At 42.2% G+C, this 22,938-nt stretch overlaps 2 pseudogenes; one reads left to right on the forward strand and one right to left on the reverse strand.

Annotated features, from left to right (window-relative positions):
• The first annotated feature begins 719 nt into the window (after positions 1–719).
• Positions 720–6,655, forward strand: LOC123489046 (annotated as a pseudogene).
• A 2,254-nt stretch (positions 6,656–8,909) lies between these two features.
• Positions 8,910–22,938, reverse strand: part of LOC123489047 — a 43,210-nt pseudogene continuing 29,181 nt past the window's right edge.

Raw genomic sequence — 22,938 nt, forward strand, 5'->3', positions numbered from 1 at the left:
AACAGGAAGAATTGTTCACTTCTCTCAATGACTTCTCAAATCCAAAACTCCGGCCTAGTCTGTTTGGTATCTTTCGAAAGCGTTCCCGGAAGTCTCGTTATGTTGCGGCTCTGGGTTTAGAAACTCTGCTATTATGCTTTTGTATTGCCTCGTTATTCAATTCCGGTTCATGATAGCAACTTTCACACCGGGAAAAGTGAAATAAACGTGGGAAATGTGATAAAGGTTTATGGTTTCTCAAGAAAACCGAGGCATGTAATTTGCAAATGCAAGTTTGTGCATAGAATTTCGTGACAGAATAATTTATTCGCGATTATATCAAGCTAGATAGCTACTTCACCAGCTTGTTCCTGCTGCCTTTAGTTGCTAGCTTGGTTATCTAGCTGCATGGGTTTGCTGGCTAGTCAAAAACGTTGACAGCTAACGTTAGCAACATAGCTAGCTAGTCAGGTAGCTAATGATTTTCTATTGTTGGGGAGCTAGCTATTGCAGTTGACGGCAGCAAATATTTGCTGTAATAGTTAGCTCTTCACTTTACCGTCATAGTTTAATTGCATTTGATGTGAACATAGCTAGCTATGACAATGTAATTTTAGTTGGCACAAAGTAATAATAACAATTTGAAGACCTGTAGTTAAAAGGGATTGATTGGTTGTCTCTCACTGCCAAATCCTTAACGTTACATATCTAGATCTACTTCTAGTGTAGTGACTCCTTGAATCAGTTGAGTTAGTTGAAATAGCTAGATTGCTAGTTAATACAGTTTGAACTCACAAGATACAACACTGATATCATTATTTGTCTTTAATGCCTTGAGGACTGGTGTGTAATATAACCTACCTGATCTGCAAGGCTAAGGTCATTCAGACTAATCAGCTCAGCACTGGCCCTGAGGTGTTACCTCCCTCAGGCAGAGGGGATTAGGGATTTTACATCACCAGAGATGCATGACAGGAGAGGCTTGTCCTATTCTTAGTGTAGGATGGCAGTTAAAGTAGCTGGAACTGGTATTCTGCACGTCAACATCCACCTCACTACAGATATCCTCTGCTCTCATCAATGCTATTGAATGAGTAATTGTTTCTTCTTCTTCAATGTTACTGATCAGTGAGTGATCATTTTTTCTCTCTCCATTTGGATTAGTCCATACTTGTCATTATGGAACTGGGCAAAGCCAAGTTGCTGAGGACAGGTCTGAACACGCTACACCAAGCCATCCACCCTGTCCACGGAATCGCATGGACGGATGGGAAGCAGGTGTGCCTCACCTCCCTCTACTATGCCAACGGCGACGTGAAATTCGGCGACACCAACGTCATTGGTCAGTTTGAGCATGTCTTCGGTCTCTACTGGGGCCCTCTGTGCTGTTCCGGCTCTCCTGCCCTGTTGGCCGTCCAACACAAGAAGCATGTCACAGTGTGGCAGTTGCAGCTCAGTGCTCTGGAACAGAACAAGCTGCTCTGCACTCAGACCTGTGAGATGAGCTGAACCTTTCCCCCTGCTGTCTGAGGGATGTGTCTGGCATCCCAAGATGGACATCCTTTCTGTCCTCACCAAGAAAGATGCATCTGTGCTGTTCTGTGTCCGTGTGGACAACCGCAGGGTGAAGGCTGATATTAAAGGCAGTGGACTCATCCACTGTGCCTGCTGGACCAAAGATGGCACCCGGTTGGTTGTGGCCATAGGAAGCGCCCTTTACTCCTACATCTATAACGATGTTCAGAAGAGTCTTTTAGCCTGCTCCTTCTGCCCTATCTTCGACGTGGGTGGGTACATCTGCGCCCATCGAGTCAACAGGCGAAGCCCAGGTGGCAGTGGCTACAGAGCTACCTCTGGATAGAATCTGCGGGCTGAACGCAGGTATAGCCTTCGACGTGCCCTCAGATTCCGAGTCCTCCCTACCTGGACATTCTTCTCCTATGGTGATGTTGGACGAGGATGGCTGTATAGACCCCCGCAGGAGGTCCTTTGACTCTGAGAGGTCCTACCTGTCCTGTTCTCCCTTCTGGCGGCCCCTATGGACCTCACCCACCTTCTGGCCAAGCACCGGCGCTCCGACCCCAGTCCACTCATACACCTGCGCCGCAAGGACCACCTGACCGGCTCCGGACAGGGATTCGTCTCACCTTATCCTGGTCACCTACGAACGGAAAGTCACCAGCACCAGTAAGGTCAGCATCCCTGGGATCCTGGTGCCAGACATCGTGGCCTTTGACTCCAAAGGCTCCACGGTGGCGGTGGCCTCCAACACGTGTAGCATGGTGCTCGTCTACTGCATCACGCCCTCCGCTATGCCCAATGTCCAGAAGATCGCCTTACAGAAGAACGAGAGGCCCAAAGGCGTCTGCTTCCTCAGTGACAAGACGTTACTTCTCATGATCGGCAGACAGAAGTCCAACGAACCTGCCTTCCTCCCCTCCTCCAACACGGACAAATACATCCTGCGCCTCGCCTCCAAGGAGATAGTCTACGACGGAGAAACCCCGGCGTCTCCCTCCCCGAACCGGCAATCCCCTGTTAATTTCTGCCCGAGGATTAGGCGCCACTCGGAGCATGTCTTCTCTAAAGAGGAGCAGCAGGAGCGTGTGGCGATCAAGGAGTTGGTGCTGCCGGGAGGAGGTGTAATCCAGTCCCATTCTCCAGGGAGCAGCAGGAGGAGGCTGGTGGAGGAAGTGAGGAGCCCGGAGCCCAGCTCATTCGACTTCCCATACTCTGACCTCTGTCGCCCCTCTGACCAACCCAACTCAAGCGCCTCCTCCATTACGGTCGAGAACTTCAACATGGAACCCATCAACCGGATGAGAGGGTCAGTGCAATCCGGGAGTCGAGTCCACCCTGCTCCCCATACTACAACCCTGGGGATAAGCCCCACACAGAGTTCCCCCACCTTGCCCAAGACCACCCCCTGACCCCCAAAGAGAAGGAGAGGAACCTGGAGCAGCTGTCTCAGAACATGGAGAGGATATTTTTCGCTTCTCTGAGGTGCAACAGTGTCTCACAGAGATCAAGGACTTCACTCAGAACGGGAAAAGGGGACTGGGGACTAGTTACCCCAATGCCTGTGAACCTCCATCACGTTAACATCACATGTCAGGTAGGGGTTACAACTTACAAGAGATTTTCAGAGGCACATTTTTAAGATAATGCATATTTATTGAAGACCTCACTTATTTAAATCATAGACCGCACCTATGTACAATAAAGTTACATAAGACACACAAAGGAATGTATGTAAATCACACAAATACATACTGAATGCCATACTGTAGGTAGGCCATACATGAAGCCCTTAGTCAGCATTCAGCAGATGTCAGATTAATGGGCTATTGTTAGCCTTGCTGGGCCTTGTCTGAAGGTGAGGAAGGAGATGTACTGTAACGTGCTCCCTGGGCTAGAGTCTGTAATCCACCATTGGCTTAAAATAGACAGCATGCTGACAGCACAGTGTGTATGCTATTATGGTGTTCCCAGAATAAGCGATAAAAGTACAGTTTGTGAAATGATGCCATAGTTGCATCCATCAATAACTGTCTGCATTCTTGAGGTCAGAATTGTACTAACTACCCCCCCCCCCCCCCTCACTCTCTCTCTCTCTCTCTCTCTCTCTATCTCTTCCCTCTCCATGCAGAAGCAGCTGTCTGAAAATGTGTTTATAGATGAGAGAAGACCAGTGTTGCTGTGTGAGGGGAAGCTGTGTCTGAAGGTTCTTCAGGAGCTCTTTAACCTCACTGTAGTGGAGATGATGTATGGTAGGCATCTAGCCCATGGGCTTTCCCCACACCAATAATAACACATGGTTGTGGACTTGAGATTATTTGTTTTCACATTATGTACACTCCCCTCTGTATTTATTTGGACTTCACTGTTTCATTTTTGGCTCTATACTCCAGCATTTTGGATTTGAGATCAAATGTTTCATTTGAGGCAACAGTACAGAATGTCACCTTTTATTTGGGGGTATTTTGATACATATCTGTTTTACCGTTTAGAAATTAAAGCACTTTATGTATCTAGTCCCCCCATTTAAATAAGCTCTTGGACAAATTCACTTAGTGTATTAAAGTAGTCAAGTTTAGTGTTTGGTCCCATTTTCCTAGCATGCAATGACTACATCAAGCTTGTGACTCTACAAACGTTTGTTTTGGTTGTGTTTCAGATTATGTTTTGCCCAATAGGAACTAAATGGTGAATAATAATAAAATAAAATGTTTCTGAACACTTCTACATTAATGTGGATGCTACCATGATTATGGACAGTACTGAATGAATCCCCTGTTATTGGTAATGGTTAGAAGTTAGCATTTATGGGGGGAAGGTATGATCTTTGTTCCTCTGTAACGTTCTCACTCATCATTATTCACGATTCATTCATGATTATTCATAATCATGGTAGCATCTTCAAATGGGGGGTACTAGGTACATAAAGTGCTTTCATTTCTAGACGGTAAAACAGATATGTATGAAAATACCCTCAAATAAAAGGTGACATTCTGTACTGTCGCCTCATATCAAACATTTGATCACAAATCCAAAATGATGGAGTATTGAGCCAAATGTAGATTTTTTTTGCTTCACTGTCCAAATAAATACGGATGGGAGTGTATATACCCCAGGCTTAATTCTACCAGTTATTTGAGGTTAAAGGTAGACTCAGCTATATGACATCATCATTCACAGCGGGGTGACTTCCTGCTTACCTGAAATCAACACAATTCAAATATGCAAAGACTGCCATTATTACCTCTTTCAATGTGGGCATGCCTCAAGAGGAAATTGGGTATAGTGGCAGTCTCTGCATATTTGAATTCGGTTGTGGATTTCTGTAAGGTCTGGGGCCAACATTTGCTGTCAAAAGACTTGTAGTACAAAAGGTTAAGTGCGGCTGTCTTTGCCCTATAGGAACCAAGAGGTAGGGTTGGGCAGTGTTTTCAGAAGTGTGTGTGTATGCGTGCATGGTTGTGTGTATGCCTACTACTGAATTCGGACGGGGATAGGGAAAAAGGATTTCACTCAGGTTTCCAGGAATCCATTCATATAAGAATAGGCCTATAACCTATATCCTCAGCCAATAGTCTAGACTGAGGAGCTACTCCAACACTAAGCATCTCGCAACTATATCAAAATAATTACAGTGTTGTTTCACTCCACATAAACAAACATACATGAATGCATTTTAAACAACAGTATTTGTCGATAAACAAAGTGCTTCAGTTAATGGGGGGGAGGCTAAATATGGGAGTGATTATAGGGTTGGCTTAGATTGAGGTTTAAAACAGAAGCAGCTTACAGTCCCACCACACCTTCCCTGTGTTAGTTCTGCTAATATACACTCTCAGCATGCTCCCCTCGCAACACACAGTATTTATAGAATATTTATAACGCCACCTCATTCAGGAGTTTCACTGTTTGGGTTATTACAGCAAACTTAGAGCCGGATGTTGTGGTTACTTTGATTCCAAAACAGCTGTATTAGATAGTAGACACTTGCTGAATTAAAAGCTTAGTACAATCTATTTGAAGGGATAAATTAATGTAATCTGTAACCAGGTTTCCATTCAACCATTTCATGCAGATGAATTACCTGACGCATAAAATAACTCACGACTGGGCTGATGGAAACAAGAAATGTCGGTCAATTTCATAAATGTCGACAATTTGTTCCTTCGACATGGTGGTATCTTTTTGTGTCGGTAAAATGTATTATGCGAGAAATAGCGATGGATACGCCTTTTGCGCAAATATTGATATAATAACCTTCATAGCACAGTAAACTTGGAGTCACGCGATGAGATCTTGTATGTGGTCTTCCCACTTGGGAAAGCATGTAGTTTTATTAGGCTACAGATGAAATAGTTATGATGAACTTCACAGGGTGGTGAAAGTTCATGGTGATGAGCTTGATGCTCCTTTCCAATACATATGGAGGGTCTTATTCTGGTGATATGATGATCGATGCTTGGCTGCCGTTTGACAACAAAAAAATAATCTTGCTCTTATCCATAATATTCTCATAATGTAGGCTAGCATACCGGCACTGTATCTGCGAGCTAATGGCTAGAGCTATTAAACACAGCCGTTTTTTGTGACAAAACCATCGGTAGAGTTGAAAATGCGATGGAAACACATACATTTTTAAGTACCTTTTATGTGCGCTACGACATCACGCACTGCTTCTTATCCGCAAACAAGGCAGTTTGGTGGAAACCGACCACTGATGGTAAAATGCGCATATTTTCTTTATGCGGATTTTACAATATTTGCTTGAAAATCTGTCACCAATTGGATGACTCCTGGTTAAATATAATTTAAACCGTCTTAAGCATGGAGAAAATAAAATATGTGTTCAATAAAAACTTCCTAAGCTAGCGCTTAAACTTGAAACTACTGTCTCCTGTGTGTTTCAGGTCCGTTGTGGATAGTCCTAGTGGCGGATGCAGAGGGCTTTGTACCCCTGACTTTTAAACCCAAAGAGGAGTTGACAGTGAGGAACGGCAAAAGGAAATCTCCCATCAGAAGCCCTGGCAGCCCAGACACGTGCCCCTCCAGCCCTGTCAAATCTCCCTCAAGCCCAGTTAAATCTTATGCGAACACAGAGACTTGAACAATGCCTCGCCCCAAAACAGACACTTCAGCATAGTGGGAGAGAGCACAGAGCACGGGGACTAGCATAACACACAGAAAATGTCAATGCTTTATGCATACATATCTAAAAACTGGATACAGACAGACTCAACCCCTCTGCATCTTCTTATGAACAAGCAGTACTGGGTGGAAAATTCGCTTTTTTCAGTTGGGGAATTATTTGAGACAAATGTACTTTTGAAAGTAGCACCTTTCAAACAATGTTTACATTTAGTGACTTTTGGAGATTATATTTGTCTTTTTTTGTCTTTGTATTATATGTACATCCGGTTCAAGATTAAGTAAAAAAATATATATATATCAGACCAATGAAGTACTGTAGTACAGTGTTTTGGCTGGCCTACTTCGGGAAAGCAGCCACCATATCCCAAAGAGATTTATCCTGTTTGTGTGTTGTATGATTGTATAATATTAAAACCCTCAAATGTTTAACATGGATAGTTTCATCACTTAACATATTATGACTGATTCTATTATAGTCATGGTTTATCCAGTCTTCCATCTAAATACAAAACAGATGTCATTAGAGTACCACCAGGGGGAATCAGTAGGCAGAGAATAGAGAATCCAACAGCCATTCCTGTTCAATCTCTTGACACAAAACCACACATCACGAAATGGAACCTTCCTCTACTAGCAGTAAACCCCCTATGTTTGAATTTACACTACCTTTCAAAAGTTTGGGGGTCACTTAGAAATGTCCTTGTTTTTCCATGAAAACATACATGAAATGAGTTTGAATAGGAACTTATAGCAAAATGCATAGGAAATGTAGTCATTGACAAGGTTAGAAATAATGATTTTTAATAGAAATAATAATTGTGTCCTTCAAACTTTGCTTTCGTCAAATAATCCTCAATTTGCAGCAATTACAGGCTTGCAGACCTTTGGCATTCTAGTTGTCAATTTGTTGAGGTAATCTGAAGAGATTTCACCCCATGCTTCCTGAAGCACCTCCCACAAGTTGGATTGGCTTGATGGGCACTTCTTACGTACCATGCGGTCAAGCTGCTCCCACAACAGCTCAATAGGGTTGAGATCCGGTGACTGTGCTGGCCACTCCATTATAGACAGAATACCAGCTGACTGCTTCTTCCCTAAATAGTTCTTGCATAGTTTGGAGCTGTGCTTTGGGTCATTGTCCTGTTGTAGGAGAAAATTGGCTCCAATCAAGCGCCATCCACAGGGGTATGGCATGGCGTTGCAAAATGGAGTGATAGCCTTCCTTCTTCAAGATCCCTTTTACCCTGTACAAATCTCCCACTTTACCACCACCAAAGCACCCCCAGACCATCACATTGCCTCTACCATGCTTGACAGATGGCATCAAGCACAATTCCAGCATCTTTTCATTTTGGTCTGTGTCTCACAAATGTTTTTCTTTGTGATCCAAACACCTCAAACTGTCGATAACACTATTTTTAATCTTCCTCTGTCCAGTGTCTGTGTTCTTTTGCCCATCTTTTTCTTTTTATTGGCCAGTCTGAGATATGGCTTTTTCTTTGCAACTCTGCCTAGAAGGTCAGCATCCCGGAGTCGCCTCTTCACTGTTGACGTTGAGACTTGTGTTTTGCGGGTACTATTTAATGAAGCTGCCAGTTGAGGACCTGTGAGGCATCTGTTTCTCAACCTAGACACTCAAATGTATTTGTCCTCTTGCTCAGTTGTGCACCGGGGCCTCCCACTCCTCTCTCTATTCTGGTTAGAGCCAGTATGCACTGTTCTGTGAAGGGAGTAGAGCCAGTATGCACTGTTCTGTGAAGGGAGTAGTACACAGCGTTGTACAAGATCTTCAGTTTCTTGGCAATTTCTCGCATGGAATAGCCTTCATTTCTCAGAACAAGAATAGACTGACGAGTTTCAGAAGAAAGTTATTTGTTTCTGGCCATTTTGAGCCTCTAATCGAACCCACAATTGCTGATGCTCCAGATACTCAACTAGTCTCAAGAAGGCCAGTTTTATTGCTTCTTTAATAAGCACAACAGTTTTCAGCTGTGCTAACATAATTGCAAAAGGGTTTTCTAATGATCAATTAGCCTTTTAAAATGATAAACTTGGATTAGCAAACACAACATGCCATTGGAACACAGGACTGATGGTTGCTGATAATGGGCCTCTGTACGCCTATGTAGATATTCCATTAAAAATCAGCCGTTTCCAGCTACAATAGCCATTTACAACATTAACAATGTCTACACTGTATTTACAATCAATTTTATGTTATTTTAATGGACAAAAAAATTGCTTTTCTTTCAAAACAAGGACATTTCTAAGTGACCCCAAACTTTTGAACGGTAGTGTATATGAAGCCATGGTTCAGTCCATCTACTAACCAACAGCATTTATTAAGCCCATTTGTCATCAAACCATCATCATATTCAGATACCATTCATAAATACCAGCAATGTCTGGCTAAACACAGCAAATAGTGATATACATTCATTTATATAAATTAGATAATCTTGTAGGTATATTCAAGATGGCTATACATTACACGTTCATGTGAAAATACAGGAACAAACTTAAAATGTTTACAGGAAAACATAACTATCATTATATCATTTCTCAGTGTAATATACACTAATGGACGTCATATTCCAGTTGGGGAACTGGAATCCGCCGCATGTGGAACTTCTCCTGTCTGTCCCATCCCTGGTCATGCATTACTCAGATCCTCCAGCGTTCTGGAGCTGATGCTGCCTTGTTTCCTGTAGAAAACAGGCAATAGTAACTTTTAGATTGAAGGTATGTTGGTATTTGACCCATTTCAGGCCATTGTGTGATCCAAATACTCTGTTTGGTAGCACTTCACTTAAGCATGCAGGTATAATGCATTATGATGAGTTTATAATGCATTGTAAGACGTCATAAGCATGTATCCCCCTTATATTGTCTTATACATTTACAAGAGCACTGTGAAGTTCTATCAACTTCTGACAACAGAGTTGTGGGTAACTCACCGTAGCTCTTCCAGACAGAGTTTGTTCCTGAGCCGGACATCCTCACTGATGGGGTAGAGCAGCAGTATGAGCAGGCCTGTTACGATGAAGGCCACTGGGGCGGCGCCGATGAGCAACTTCAGAGTGTAGGCTACTTGAGCAGGCTGCCTGCACGCCCCTGTGTCATAACCCGCGAAACCTGAAGGTACACACACACCTGTATCAAACACAGCAAACCTGTAGAGATATATACAGAGATACATACACGCACACACCAGTGTCATAACCTGCAAACCTATAGCGACGTATACCTGTATCATACCGATAGTTACACACAGTGCCAGTTTCATAAAGTATAATGGACTACAATGGAATGCATATACACTACCAGTCAAAAGTTTGGACACACCTACTCATTCAAGGTTTTTTCTTTAATTTTACTATTTTTTACATTGTAGAATAATAGTGAAGACGTCAAAACTATGAAATAACACATATGGAATCATGTAGTAACCAAAGAAAGTGTTAAACAAATAGCCACCCTTTGCCTTGATGACAATTTTGAACACTCTTGGCATTCTCTCAACCAGCTTCATGAGATAGTCACCTGGAATGCATTTAAATTAACAGGTGTGCCTTAAAAGTGTGGAATTTCTTTCCTTCTTAATGCGTTTGAGCCAATCAGTTGTGTTGTGACAAGGTAGAGGGGTATACAGAAGATAGCCCTATTTGGTAAAAGACCAAGTCCATTTTATGGCGAGAACAGCTCAAATAAGCAAAGAGAAACAACAGTCCATCATTACTTTAAGACATGAATGTCAGTAAATACGGGACATTTCAAGAACTTTTGAACGTTTCTTCAAGTGCAGTCGCAAAAACCATAAAGCAATATGATGAAACTGGCTCTCAGTTCTGAATATCTGTAATACTCTGTTAGTGTTTATGTTGTCTGTCTGCCTGACTCACTCGAGGCAGAGGGTGGACACTCCCAGGAGATGCCGGCAGCGAACTTGGTGAAGAACACGTAGAAGGAGTAGAAGATGGCCTCATAACCTTTACAGTGGGGGTTGGCCAGACGGAAGTCATCCACCACGTCTGGCAGCATCGACCTGAAACACAACAAACACACACACATCAATACTACATCAAAACATCGCCCATCAACAATTTATAGGCCTACCCCATCATCATGTTATACAACCAGCTTCGATGACTCCGTCTGTCTGATGAGGAGCAGTCTACTTATAGTGCTAAAGGATAAAATGGCTATAATAATGCTTATAGCGCAGAGATAAAAGGATCTGGTGAAATGACTGCTACTAATAACATGACTAGATGATGAAGCTAGCTGTAGCCGAGCTGCTCTGACCACAGAATGGGGAATCACCAGAAAAACAGACAGACAGAAATACACATCATGGTGACCCCACTGGATATACCCTGTCATTTAGAGAGTGAAGGGAAGGATGGAGGTGGGAGAGAGAAAGAGAGGAAGGAGGGAGACAGGAGGGAGAAGAGCACAGAGGGAGGCCAATGTGCTATAAACAACAGCAATAACAGAATGAAAGTGGAGAGTGTAGCCGCCCCCTGAGGTTTATAGACACATCTCATTCATCAACATGAGATCATCGCCAGGCGTGACTGTATCATGCCAGTGGGTGAATGGACAGAGAAACGGGAGACTGCTGCTATTTTTGGCACTGTTATGGCTACTTCAAACTGCTGCTGCTATTACTAGGATACTAATTATGTGACTGTGGCTATTTTTATCACACCAATGATATGTTTACTATTGTTACTGTAGCTACAACCACTGGCTAGTGCTACTACAACTACACTACATTTACAGACCTTTGACCTTTGTGCCAGCCCAAATCAATTGATCTCACCATGGTAAGAGGAGTGATGCGGCCACACTGAGTCCAGAAGAGACAGCCACTACGTAAGCTACGACCAGGTTAGGGATGAACACCAGCATCACTGTGAATGGCATGATCCACTGGACAGAAAGAGAGAGGAGTTCAAAAAGTTTATCCGAAAGTAATAACCTGTTCGTCCACAAGGTGGCACATTCTTATCATCAGTGGAATACCAATAGCACTCCGTCCCAGACTCTTACCGTGATGCCACAGAAGGCTAGCTGTCTTCTTGCCAAACCTCTCCAAAAACCACTGCCACAGAGGGATGCTCACACTGCAGATACCTGGGAAGAGAGATATAAACTCAGCAAAAAAATGAAATGTCCTCTCACTGTCAACAGCGTTTATTTTCAGCAAACTTAACATGTGTAAATATTTGTATGAACATAACAAGATTCAACAACTGAGACATAAACTGAACAAGTTCCCCAGACATGTGACTAACAGAAATTGAATAATGTGTCCTTGAACAAAGGGGTGGTCAAAATCAAAAGTAACAGTCAGTATCTGGTGTGGCCACCAGCTGCATTAAGTACTGCAGTGCATCTCCTCCTCATGGACTGCACCAGATTTGCCAGTTCTTGCTGTGAGATGTTACCCCACTCTTCCACCAAGGCACCTGCAAGTTCCCGGACATTTCTGGGGGGAATGGCCCTAGCCCTCACCCTCCGATCCAACAGGTCCCAGACGTGCTCAATGGGATTGAGATCCGGGCTCTTCGCTGGCCATGGCAGAACACTGACATTCCTGTCTTGCAGGAAATCACGCACAGAACGAGCAGTATGGCTGGTGGCATTGTCATGATGTTCGGATGTACCGATCCTGTGCAGGTGTTGTTACACGTGGTCTGCCACTGCAAGGACGATCAGCTGTCCATCCTGTCTCCCTGTAGCGCTGTATTAGGCGTCTCACAGTACGGACAAAGCAATTTATTGCCCTGGCCACATCTGCAGTCCTCATGCCTCCTTGCAGCATGCCTAAGGCACGTTCACGCAGATGAGCAGGGACCCTGGGCATCTTTCTTTTGGTGTTTTTCAGAGTCAGTAGAAAGGCCTCTTTAGTGTCCTAAATTTTCATAACTGACCTTAATTGCCTACCGTCTGTAAGCTGTTAGTGTCTTAACGACCGTTCCACAGGTGCATGTTCATTAATTGTTTATGGTTCATTGCAAGCATGGGAAACAGTGTTAAAACCCTTTACAATGAAGATCTGTGAAGTTATTTGGATTTTTACTAATTCTCTTTGAAAGACAGGGTCCTGAAAAAGGGACGTTTCTTTTTTTGCTGAGTTTATAATCTTTAAGAATATGCACTTTAGTCTATAACATTGTCTTTGGTTATGAGTATACTCAAATGTCATATAAAACCAATCACTGATGTCAATGGGAGATTTGTATGACATTTCTAGTTCCTCATGTTAGGATTAAGCCTTTCATGAGACAGTGGTCTGTATTATGTAAGGATCTTAACATTGATCTAGGTCTAATCTCTGTTAACCCAGAACCAAAATCTCATGATTAATAGTCTGTCTATGAGAGATTAATCTAGGTCTGAAACCAGAACTCACCAGGATGGTCAGTACGATGTTCTGGAAGTGGTCTCTCAGGTCCACTGCATACGTACAGAAAAGGACAAAGTTGCTCTGCACCAACTGGAAAACAGATCAGATATCACACACATTCATTCTTCAGAAATGATTCAGCATATTGAGCACTGTCCTATTCTCTCTGCCCACTGTGCCAAGTCACTGGAGAAGCAGCAGATTCATCCCTGCTATTGAATGATATATAATCCTTATTTTCTGTTCAAAAGAGAACAGCTTTATGAGATACAGCAGTTGAGAGGTTTGAGGAGGAATCTATCAAAGCTGTACTATAAAGCTCAGACTCCAGTGAGGAACTGTGGGGGCTTTTTACGCCCTTCAGAGAAGGCCAAGGATTTATAAAATAATTGTTGTAGTTTTAAAATATACATTTATTTTTAATTGCTATTTCATCTTTTCAATAATATTTCAATGATATTGTAATTCTATTATTATTTCCAATTATATTCTGATTTAATCTCTTCAATTTGTGTTGGATAGGAAAGGGTCAACACAATCAGGATTTTTCTTAGGTAGTCTCTGGGGAGATACATCTAAATAAATGGAGGTCAATAGGCCCTTTTCACGTGACGTCAGACAACTTCCGTTCTGCCGCGATGCAGGTTATGTTTACATCCGGTGTCGCTTAGGAGACGCTTAGCTAGTAGCACATCATTATGGAGTTCACCCAGTCCCTTTCACATCTGCCACCAATACGACTTAACGACGTAGAACGACTTGCTGACAAGTGGTCCCTTACTTCAAGATCGAAGCTTGATAAAGGCTACAAGTTCTTCGTTGAAGGTTACCTGTTTGATTATGAAGGTACGTGTTTATCTTTATTTAGCTTAAATTAGCCCTATGCTAGCGAAGGTTATGAGCTGACGAGTTTCTGTTTTGCAGCCTCTTTTTAATATTACTGCTGTTTGTATCAACCGTAAGATAAGAGTCAGTAATGTATTAATGGCTAATGCTGCGCCCTTTCTCCCAATCACTGTATTGAAACAGTCTCAAGTGTAGTTAACGGTGAGGTGACAGTGAGAGGGCGATGTTACAGGTCCATGAAGAAAAATGAGGAGGCTCATCGGCTTCAGGTTTCTCAGATAAACAGTTCTCTAACATTATGATAAGATAGGTTAAGATAGATAAGTTTTCTTTTGTTGTGTTTTGCTGCGGTTGCAGATTTAATAAGAATGATTCCACAATGTTCCACTGTGGATCAGTTTGTTTCTCAGTCTGAGCTCTGATTTTGTATCATTAAACTTAATACACAACGAAATTCTAACAAACCGATGTGGGTTGTTGACGGCAATAAAGACTGGGAAAGATTCTGTGATAACTCAAAATGTTCAAATTTTCGATAAGTGTTGGCACTACTTGTCAAAGGTTTCAGAACAGCCAATTTTTCTTAATTAAAAAAGAAATTGGGTTTTGAAAATTGTGTACAGTAGTTTATAATGAAAGCATGAAAAAATGTTTTGTAAGTACAGCACTAATTGTTATGTCTCTATGAACAGGTTACACTAGACTCTGCAGAGGTTCCTGTGGTACTCAATCACATGTCATGTTCCTGCTCTGCTGGGAAAGCACTATGTAATCACATAGTAGCACTTCTTTTTCAAAGTGCTCACTATGTTACCATGGGCTTTAAGACAGTGCCATTGCCTCTGTCATGCACCAGCGCACTGCAGACCTGGCACCGGCCTAGGACACAGGTCAGACATTATTTGTTACACTGATGCAGAACTTTGCAGTTTGTATTGACTTTTGACAATGTATTGTTCATCATTATTATATCACAGGGAATTGTACCAGAGGCCACCAATGATATGGCGGTGTGTAAACCAGCGGCTAAGAAAAAACAAGTGTCAGAGCTGGTGTGAAGTGCACACTGTACCGAGAGCCTATGATGGTGAGTCTGAATGAGCCCCCGCCTGTACTAGAGCACAAAGACTTTAGTGCATTTCTAAAATAATACAAACATAAAAGTGATTATTATTTGTTACTTTTTATATAGACTTTCAGTGGATATTTTTTATTTGTATTAGAAGCATGTACGAGACTGGATGAGTGTGGTTGTCTTTTTAGTGAAAAAGATAAGGTGGCATTTAATGAAATCTAAACTTGACATATCTCACTTTCATGCCAGGGCCTATTCCGGATCCTCACGTCATGGCCAGTGCTGAGAAACTGAAAGACATCCGTCCACAACCAGGGATTTGCAAATTGCTGCACGGGCTTGAGGGCCTTAATTTGGTGGACTCTAAATTTGGCCCTGTGCCATTTGGGTCTGTGCTTTCTTACCAGTGCCCTCTAGAATTAAGTAGAGATATTATTAAACACCCTGGTGCCAGTGAGTTTCCTCAGTTGCCTATTGAAGGTTACAACTTTAAATTTCCCATTGATTTTGAGCCCAACTACATACAACAATGTCATTTGGACAGCCTGATTGTGTCAGAGGAGATGTCTGCTGCTATTGAAGCAGAAACAAGAATGCAGTCAGAATGCCAGCTGTGGAGCCAGGTACGCAAACCCCGACTGACAGCCAGCAGATTCCGTGAAATATGCCATGTTCGTGGGAGTTGTCTGCCAAGCTTTGGCAACCCGCATTCTGAGAGGAACTCCTCAGACAGCTGCTATGAGAAGAGGGTTGGATCTGGAACCTGAGATACTGAGGCAATATTCTGATTTTTGTGATGTCTCTCTGAAACAATGCGGGGGTCATCATCCACCCTGATTCACCTCACCTTGCAGCCAGCCCGGATGCTAAAGTCTTCTGCCCAACAGAAGCACCACCATTTGGTCTTGCTGAGGTTAAGAGTTGCGATGTTGAAAATGTTACCCAAGTTAAACACCTGATCACAGTTAAAGGCCAGGCCTGCCTTAAGAAGAGCCACAAATACTACTATCAGGTTCAAGGCCAACTCGCCTTAAGCGGACTTCAGTGGTGTGACTTCATTACAGATACCCGCACTGACTTCACAGTTGAGAGAATCTTTAGGGATGAGGAGATTATCCACTCAATGCGACAGAAGCTTGATCATTTCTATTATAACATCTACATGGATGTCTTCTTAAGTTATAAAACATAAGGCAGAATTTTATGTGTAAATAGTGTTAAGGTAAATGTGGAAGGTGAACCTTTGACATTTTTTTCTTTAACTGCAAATTAACTTGTCATATACTGTATATCTCCTATGTACTGAAACACACATTTTGAAAAGGATTGTGATGTAAATGTCGACATGTTTTTCTTTAACTGCAAATGAACTTAATTGTGTTATATACTGTATATCTATGTATTGAAATACAAATTTTGAAAAGGATTGCGATGTTGTAAATGCTCTTACCAAAATCAAAAAGGATTGGAAGCAGTTGCTTGCAAACATATATTTAATAGTTCCATCAGTGCCATGACACATAAGCACATAACATGGTTAATAGTTGGATATTTTTACAATATATCACATTAGGTTCATTAATAGCTATGAAAAAGTTATTACCCTTAACAAAAACATACAGTATAACATTAGATCAATTAAATTACCAACAAAGTTAATTCATATTTACATTTTTTTGTACATACAATACAGTAAATATAAAAGTACTTCTATTTACAGCCCATCTAGCTTACTCAGGAAATATACAACTTCCAGTTGACAAAAACATCAGACTGGTTTGTCTCCTTTAATGTCAAGAGGTCCCTGATAGTTCGACATGAGGCAGCAGATGGCCCACAGCTGATTCACTGAACCCACTGTGGAAAGAGGAACAAGCCCATCCCAGATATGGTACTCCTTCACCCTCCGTATGGCCCTCTCGACTAAAATCCTCAGCCGGGCGATGGCCTGGGTCTTAAGAGTGTCCTCCCTGCTGAGCTGAGGAGATTTTACGGGAAGATACGGGAATTTCTGTTTGTTGTTTGAACAAAATGGTACACTGCAATAGCATCTTCTCGAAGATTGTGCCATGCTTCGGTGTTGGATGGGATACTGTTGCGATACAGACACCGGGAGAAAAGAAACAGCTAAATTAACATTCAGCTTTGACCAGGAATCAATATTTATCTAGCTATCATGCACAACAGTATTTGAATAGGTGAGTTACTATACATTCATGAATAAACTAACTGCCTAACAAAGGGTTAGATAGCTAGCTAAGTAAACTTGTTACATTACAGCCAGGCAGCAATGTAACGCTACCTTTTAACGTTATCGGGTATCTGGTACTAAGTTGTTGTTAGCTAACGTTAGCCCACTTTTAAGTAACTAAGGCAGTGAACAATTATGAATTAACAATACGTTAGCAAGTTACAAACCATTGCATATACGTAAACATTATTACTCTTAACTTTACTAATTTAACTTAAACGTACCTCAGAAGAGAAGTCTCAGGTTACGGCGACGGAAGTGAAGTTAACCTGCTACGCGGAAAGGCGGAAGTTAGATGACGTCATCGTGAAAAGGGCCTATTGAGAGTGTTGAATTTGGTCCAAGAAAAAATGTAATTGCTAATTTGCTATGTGAGGCTTATTTGATCGAATAGAAGTTTAGTAATAGTTAGGTTGTTACTAATGCACTGATAGAAGTGGAGCCTGTTGTCATAGAGATCGATAGAAGACTCATCATGAATATGTCTAATACAACAAAACATATAAGATCTCCTAAGCCTGTGTTAACCTCAGACCTTATTTTCAGCGTTTATCCCAAACCCTATTCATTCCCCATTCATTTCCCCCATAGGAATTGCTGCACGAACCAGAGGTAACTCATTTTTGTTTTTTAGGACTGCAAGCTGGCGAGCTCTACTCAACTGTATTAGCGCAGAATTTTAGAGTAAAGTGGAATCAATCAATCACATTTTGACTTGCAATGGATGGGACTGTTTTTACAAAAATGTATGGAAACTTCCGCCTTCTCGAAGGTTGACAGGTCACTGTGCAATAGAGAGCAATAGTAATGGCATATTTGTGTAGGCACTAACGGAGGCTAACTCCACCATGGCTCGTTGGCCAAAGCCTATAGGGAAATTAATGTTTTTTTTGCAGGATTTTTGGATAAACGTTGAAAATAAGGTCTGTGGTAAACACAGGCTTAGGATATCTTATATGTTTTTTGTTCTATGAGATAATGTTCATCAGCTAACATCACTTTTTGTGAATTTTGAAGCATTTATGTAATCAAAACAAGCACATAAAGGCTTCATAATTCACAAAGGTCATGTTAACTGACTGATATTATCTCATAGAACAAAATGTATAAGATCTGCTGTGGCGTGTATTCATGGGCCAAGGGAAGCCAGGCTTTCCCAAATATTCGACCAATAATAAATAATAATAAAATAAAAAATGTCTCTTTCGTCTATCTGTGTTTTCATAATTGTCTGTCTATTCGCAAGTGGCTGAATCTCACAGGAGAAATCATCCGAGCGAGGGAAACAGCGCCCCTCTGTCTCAGTATGTGTAGCCCATGCATCTGATACTGACTGGAACAAAAGAGTATGACATGTTGCCGCTATACCATTTGATTGATTGCTGCCAACAAGCATTTGGCCTCCTTTAATAAAAATAAAAATAATAATTAGCCAATCAGCATTGAGCTGAGCTCAACTGTGGGTTGTTGTCCAAGAGAGGCCAGTTTGGATTTGGATTCACACCAATCAAATCACATCCTAAGCAAAATGTCATCATTGTCAGAAAAACGTGTCTGTTTCTGGTCTGCTTGTGTTGATGTCCTGCAGTAGCTAGCTTGCTAAATCGGCCCTTTCCTAAGTCATGGATGGAGATGGGGATTTGGACCTGTGGTTTTGACTTAATTCTCTGTACAGGCCAATGATTATGAGCGTCAATTCTGATCCAACCATGAATTCATACACTACATGACCAAAGTATGTGGACACCAAAATCATGGGCATGAATATGGAGTTGGTCCCCCTTTGCTGCTATAACAGTCTCCACTCTTCTGGGAAGGCTTTCCACCAGATGTTGGAACATTGCTGCGGGGACTTGCTTCCATTCAGCCAAGAGCATTAGTGAGGTCGGGCACTGATGTTGCGTGATTAGGCCTGGCTCGCAGTCAATGTTCCAATTTATCCCAATGGTGTTCGATGGAGTTGAGGTCAGGGCTCTGTGCAGGCCAGTCAAGTTCTTCCACACCGATCTCGACAAACCATTTCTGTATGGACCTCACTTCGTGCACAGTAAAGGGCCTCCCAATCTGTTGCCACAAAGTTGAAGCACAGAATCGTCTAGAATGACACTGTATGCTGTAGTGTTAAGATTTCCCTTCACTGGAACCAAGGGGCATAGCCCGAACCATAAAAAAACAACCCCAGACCATTATTCCTTCTCCACCAAAATGTACAGTTGGCACTATGCATTCAGGCAGGTAGCGTTGGACTGGCATCCACCAAACCCAGATTCATCCGTCGGACTACCAGATGGTGAAGCATGATTCATCACTCCAGAGAACGCTTTTCCACTGCTCCAGAGTCCAATGGCGGTGAGCTTTACACCACTCCAGCCAACGTTTGGCATTGTGCGTGGTGATCTTAGGCTTGTGTGTGGCTGCTAGGCCATGAAACCCATTTCATGAAGCTCCTGACGAACAGTTATTGTGCTGACGTTGCTTTCCAGAGGCAGTTTGGAACTCGGTAGTGAGTGTTGCAACCCGAGAAAAAACTATTTTTACTCACTACGTGCTTCAGCACTCGGCAGTCCCATTCTGTGAGCTTTTGTGGCCTACCACTTGCGGCTTAGTCATTGTTGCGCCTAGACATTTCCACTTCACAACAGCACTTACAGTTGACCGGGACAGCTCTAGCAGGCAGAAATTTGACGGACTGACTTGTTGGAAAGGTGGCATCCCATGACGGTGCCACGTTGAAAGTCATTGAGCTTTCAGTAAGGCCATTGCATGGCTGTGTGCTTGATTTTATACACCTGTCAGCGACATAGCCAAATCTACTAATTTGAAGGGGTGTCCACATACCTTTGTATATATAGTGTATATTGTCCCACTGGCCTGAGACAATTGACGTTCAGATGTAGCCTAGTAGGCTCACGTTAACTAGCTAGCGAGGAAGTTAGGCTAGTAAGCATTTTAGCTAGATAGCCAATGACAACAAAAACGAATAGCGTACTGTATGACAGAGACATAGACCATTTTGCCAACATGAAAGAGAGGAGGATGGCATTGGCGTTCAACTACTCTACACACACACACACACACACACACACACACACACACATCAGTATGATGGACAGCCACATGATATTTAGCAACAGTGATTGGCCTAAGTTGTTTTTGGTATCTTTAAGTTTGTTATCAGTGTATTAAACTAAGCATATACAGTGGGGGAAAAAAGTATTTAGTCAGCCACCAATTGTGCAAGTTCTCCCACTTAAAAAGATGAGAGAGGCCTGTAATTTTCATCATAGGTACACGTCAACTATGACAGACAAATTGAGAAAAAAAAATTCCAGAAAATCACATTGTAGGATTTTTAATGAATTTATTTGCAGAATTATGGTGGAAAAATAAGTATTTGGTCACCTACAAACAAGCAAGATTTCTGGCTCTCACAGACCTGTAACTTCTTCTTTAAGAGGCTCCTCTGTCCTCCACTCGTTACCTGTATTAATGGCACCTGTTTGAACTTGTTATCAGTATAAAGACACCTGTCCACAACCTCAAACAGTCAACACTCCAAACTCCACTATGGCCAAGACCAAAGAGCTGTCAAAGGACAGCGGAAACAAAATTGTAGACCTGCACCAGGCTGGAAAGACTGAATCTGCAATAGGTAAGCAGCTTGGTTTGAAGAAATCAACTGTGGGAGCAATATTAGGAAATGGAAGACATACAAGACCACTGATAATCTCCCTCGATCTGGGGCTCCACGCAGATCTCAACCCTTGGGGTCAAAATGATCACAAGAACGGTGAGCAAAAATCCCAGAACCACATGGGGGGGACCTAGTGAATGACCTGCAGAGAGCTGGGACCAAAGTAACAGGGAAGCCTACCATCAGTAGGCACTAAGCCGCCAGGGACTCAAATCCTGCAGTGCCAGACGTGTCCCCCTGCTTCGGGTACATGTCCAGGCCCGTCTGAAGTTTGCATTTGGATGATCCATAAGAGGATTGGGGAATGTAATGTGGTCAGATGAAACCAAAATAGAACTTTTTGGTAAAAACTCAACCTCGTCGTGTTTGGAGGACAAAGAATGCTGAGTTGCATCCAAAAAGAACACCATACCTACTGTGAAGCATGGGGTGGAAACATCATGCTTTGGGGCTGTTTTTCTGCAAAGGGACCAGGACGACTGATCCGTGTAAAGGAAAGAATGAATGGGGCATGTATCGTAGATTTTTGAGTGAAAAAAACTCCTTCCATCAGAAAGGGCATTGAAGATGAAATGTGGCTGGGTCTTTCCAGCATGACAATGATCCCAAACACACCGCCCAGGCACGAAGGGGTGGCTTCGTAAGAAGCATTTCAAGGTCCTGGGCGTCTCCAGATCTCAACCCCATAGAAAATCTTTGGAGGGAGTTGAAAGTCCGTGTTGCCTGTGCGACAGTCCCAAAACATCACTGCTCTAGAGGAGATCTGCATGGAGGAATGGGCCAAAATACCAGCAACAGTGCGAAAACCTTGAAGACTTACAGAAAAGCGTTTGACCTGTGTCATTGCCAACAAAGGGTATATAACAAAGTATTGAAACGTTTGTTATTGACCAAATACTTATTCACCTAGGATTTGCAAATAGAATTCATAGAAAATCCTACAATGTGATTTTCTGGAGAAAAAAATTCTAATTTTGTCTGTCATAGTTGATGTGTACCTATGATGAAAATTACAGGCCTCTCTCATCTTTTAAGTGGGAGAACTTGCACAATTGGTGGCTGACTAAATACTTTCCCCCCACCCACTGTATAGCCTTGTTGATTGATGATGTTTAAAGGTTGTTTGTTGAAATGGTGCTGGAATAGTGGAGCAGTTCTCCTGTTGTCTTTGTGTTGACTTGTGGTAACTCCGTGGTTCTAAATCAGTAGCTGTTTAGTAATCTGTCAAAAACATTAACTTGCTTGACCATGCTGCAGGTCATATAACTGTTTGTTACATGCAATATTTGCTATGTGGACATCACCAGACAGATGTTGCTGTCTGGTTTTGTGATGAAACAAAACAAAGAAGAAACAAAAAAATTATGCCACTGTGTGACTTTGTCTTTTGGTTGCCACAGCTTTATTGTATATCACGGTGGCGTATGAACGAATGGGTTATAGAGCAATAACGCAATTATCACGACATAGGTTGTAATATGGCTTTTTGGCTTGGCTTCCTCAGTGATATTACCCACGCACCGCTCCTGCTCCTAAGCCTGTGTTAACCTCAGACCTTCTTTTATGCGTATTACCAAAACTCCATTCTTACCCCATTAACTTACCCATAGGCTTTGGCCAATGAACCAGAGGTAGAAAATTCAAACTTATTTCAGTTTTTTAGGACTACAAGCTGGTGATCTCTATTATAGCAAACAGTCGTTTTCTCATGGTCTAGCAAGCTAGCTTTTGTTGCAGGCTAGTGTGCAGAGGCTGCCGCGAGGTGTTATCGAAAAGGAGTTGTTGCTAATTTGTTAGCTTCACCCTTTTCAGATTAACTTTCAACAAAGTTAAGTTTCAAAATGATCATCATCTGGTGAGTGGAACTGTGTTTTTAGTAGACACATTTTTCTTCATTCAAGTGGTTACAAGTGGTACAGTGCCTTGCAAAAGTATTCATCCCCCCTTGGCATTTTTCCTATTTTGTTTGCATTACAACCTGTAATTTAAATTGATTTTTATTTGGATTTCGT

The sequence above is a fragment of the Coregonus clupeaformis genome, unplaced genomic scaffold (genome assembly GCF_020615455.1).
Source record: "Coregonus clupeaformis isolate EN_2021a unplaced genomic scaffold, ASM2061545v1 scaf2714, whole genome shotgun sequence".
In the NCBI taxonomy this organism is placed as follows: Eukaryota; Metazoa; Chordata; class Actinopteri; order Salmoniformes; family Salmonidae; genus Coregonus; species Coregonus clupeaformis.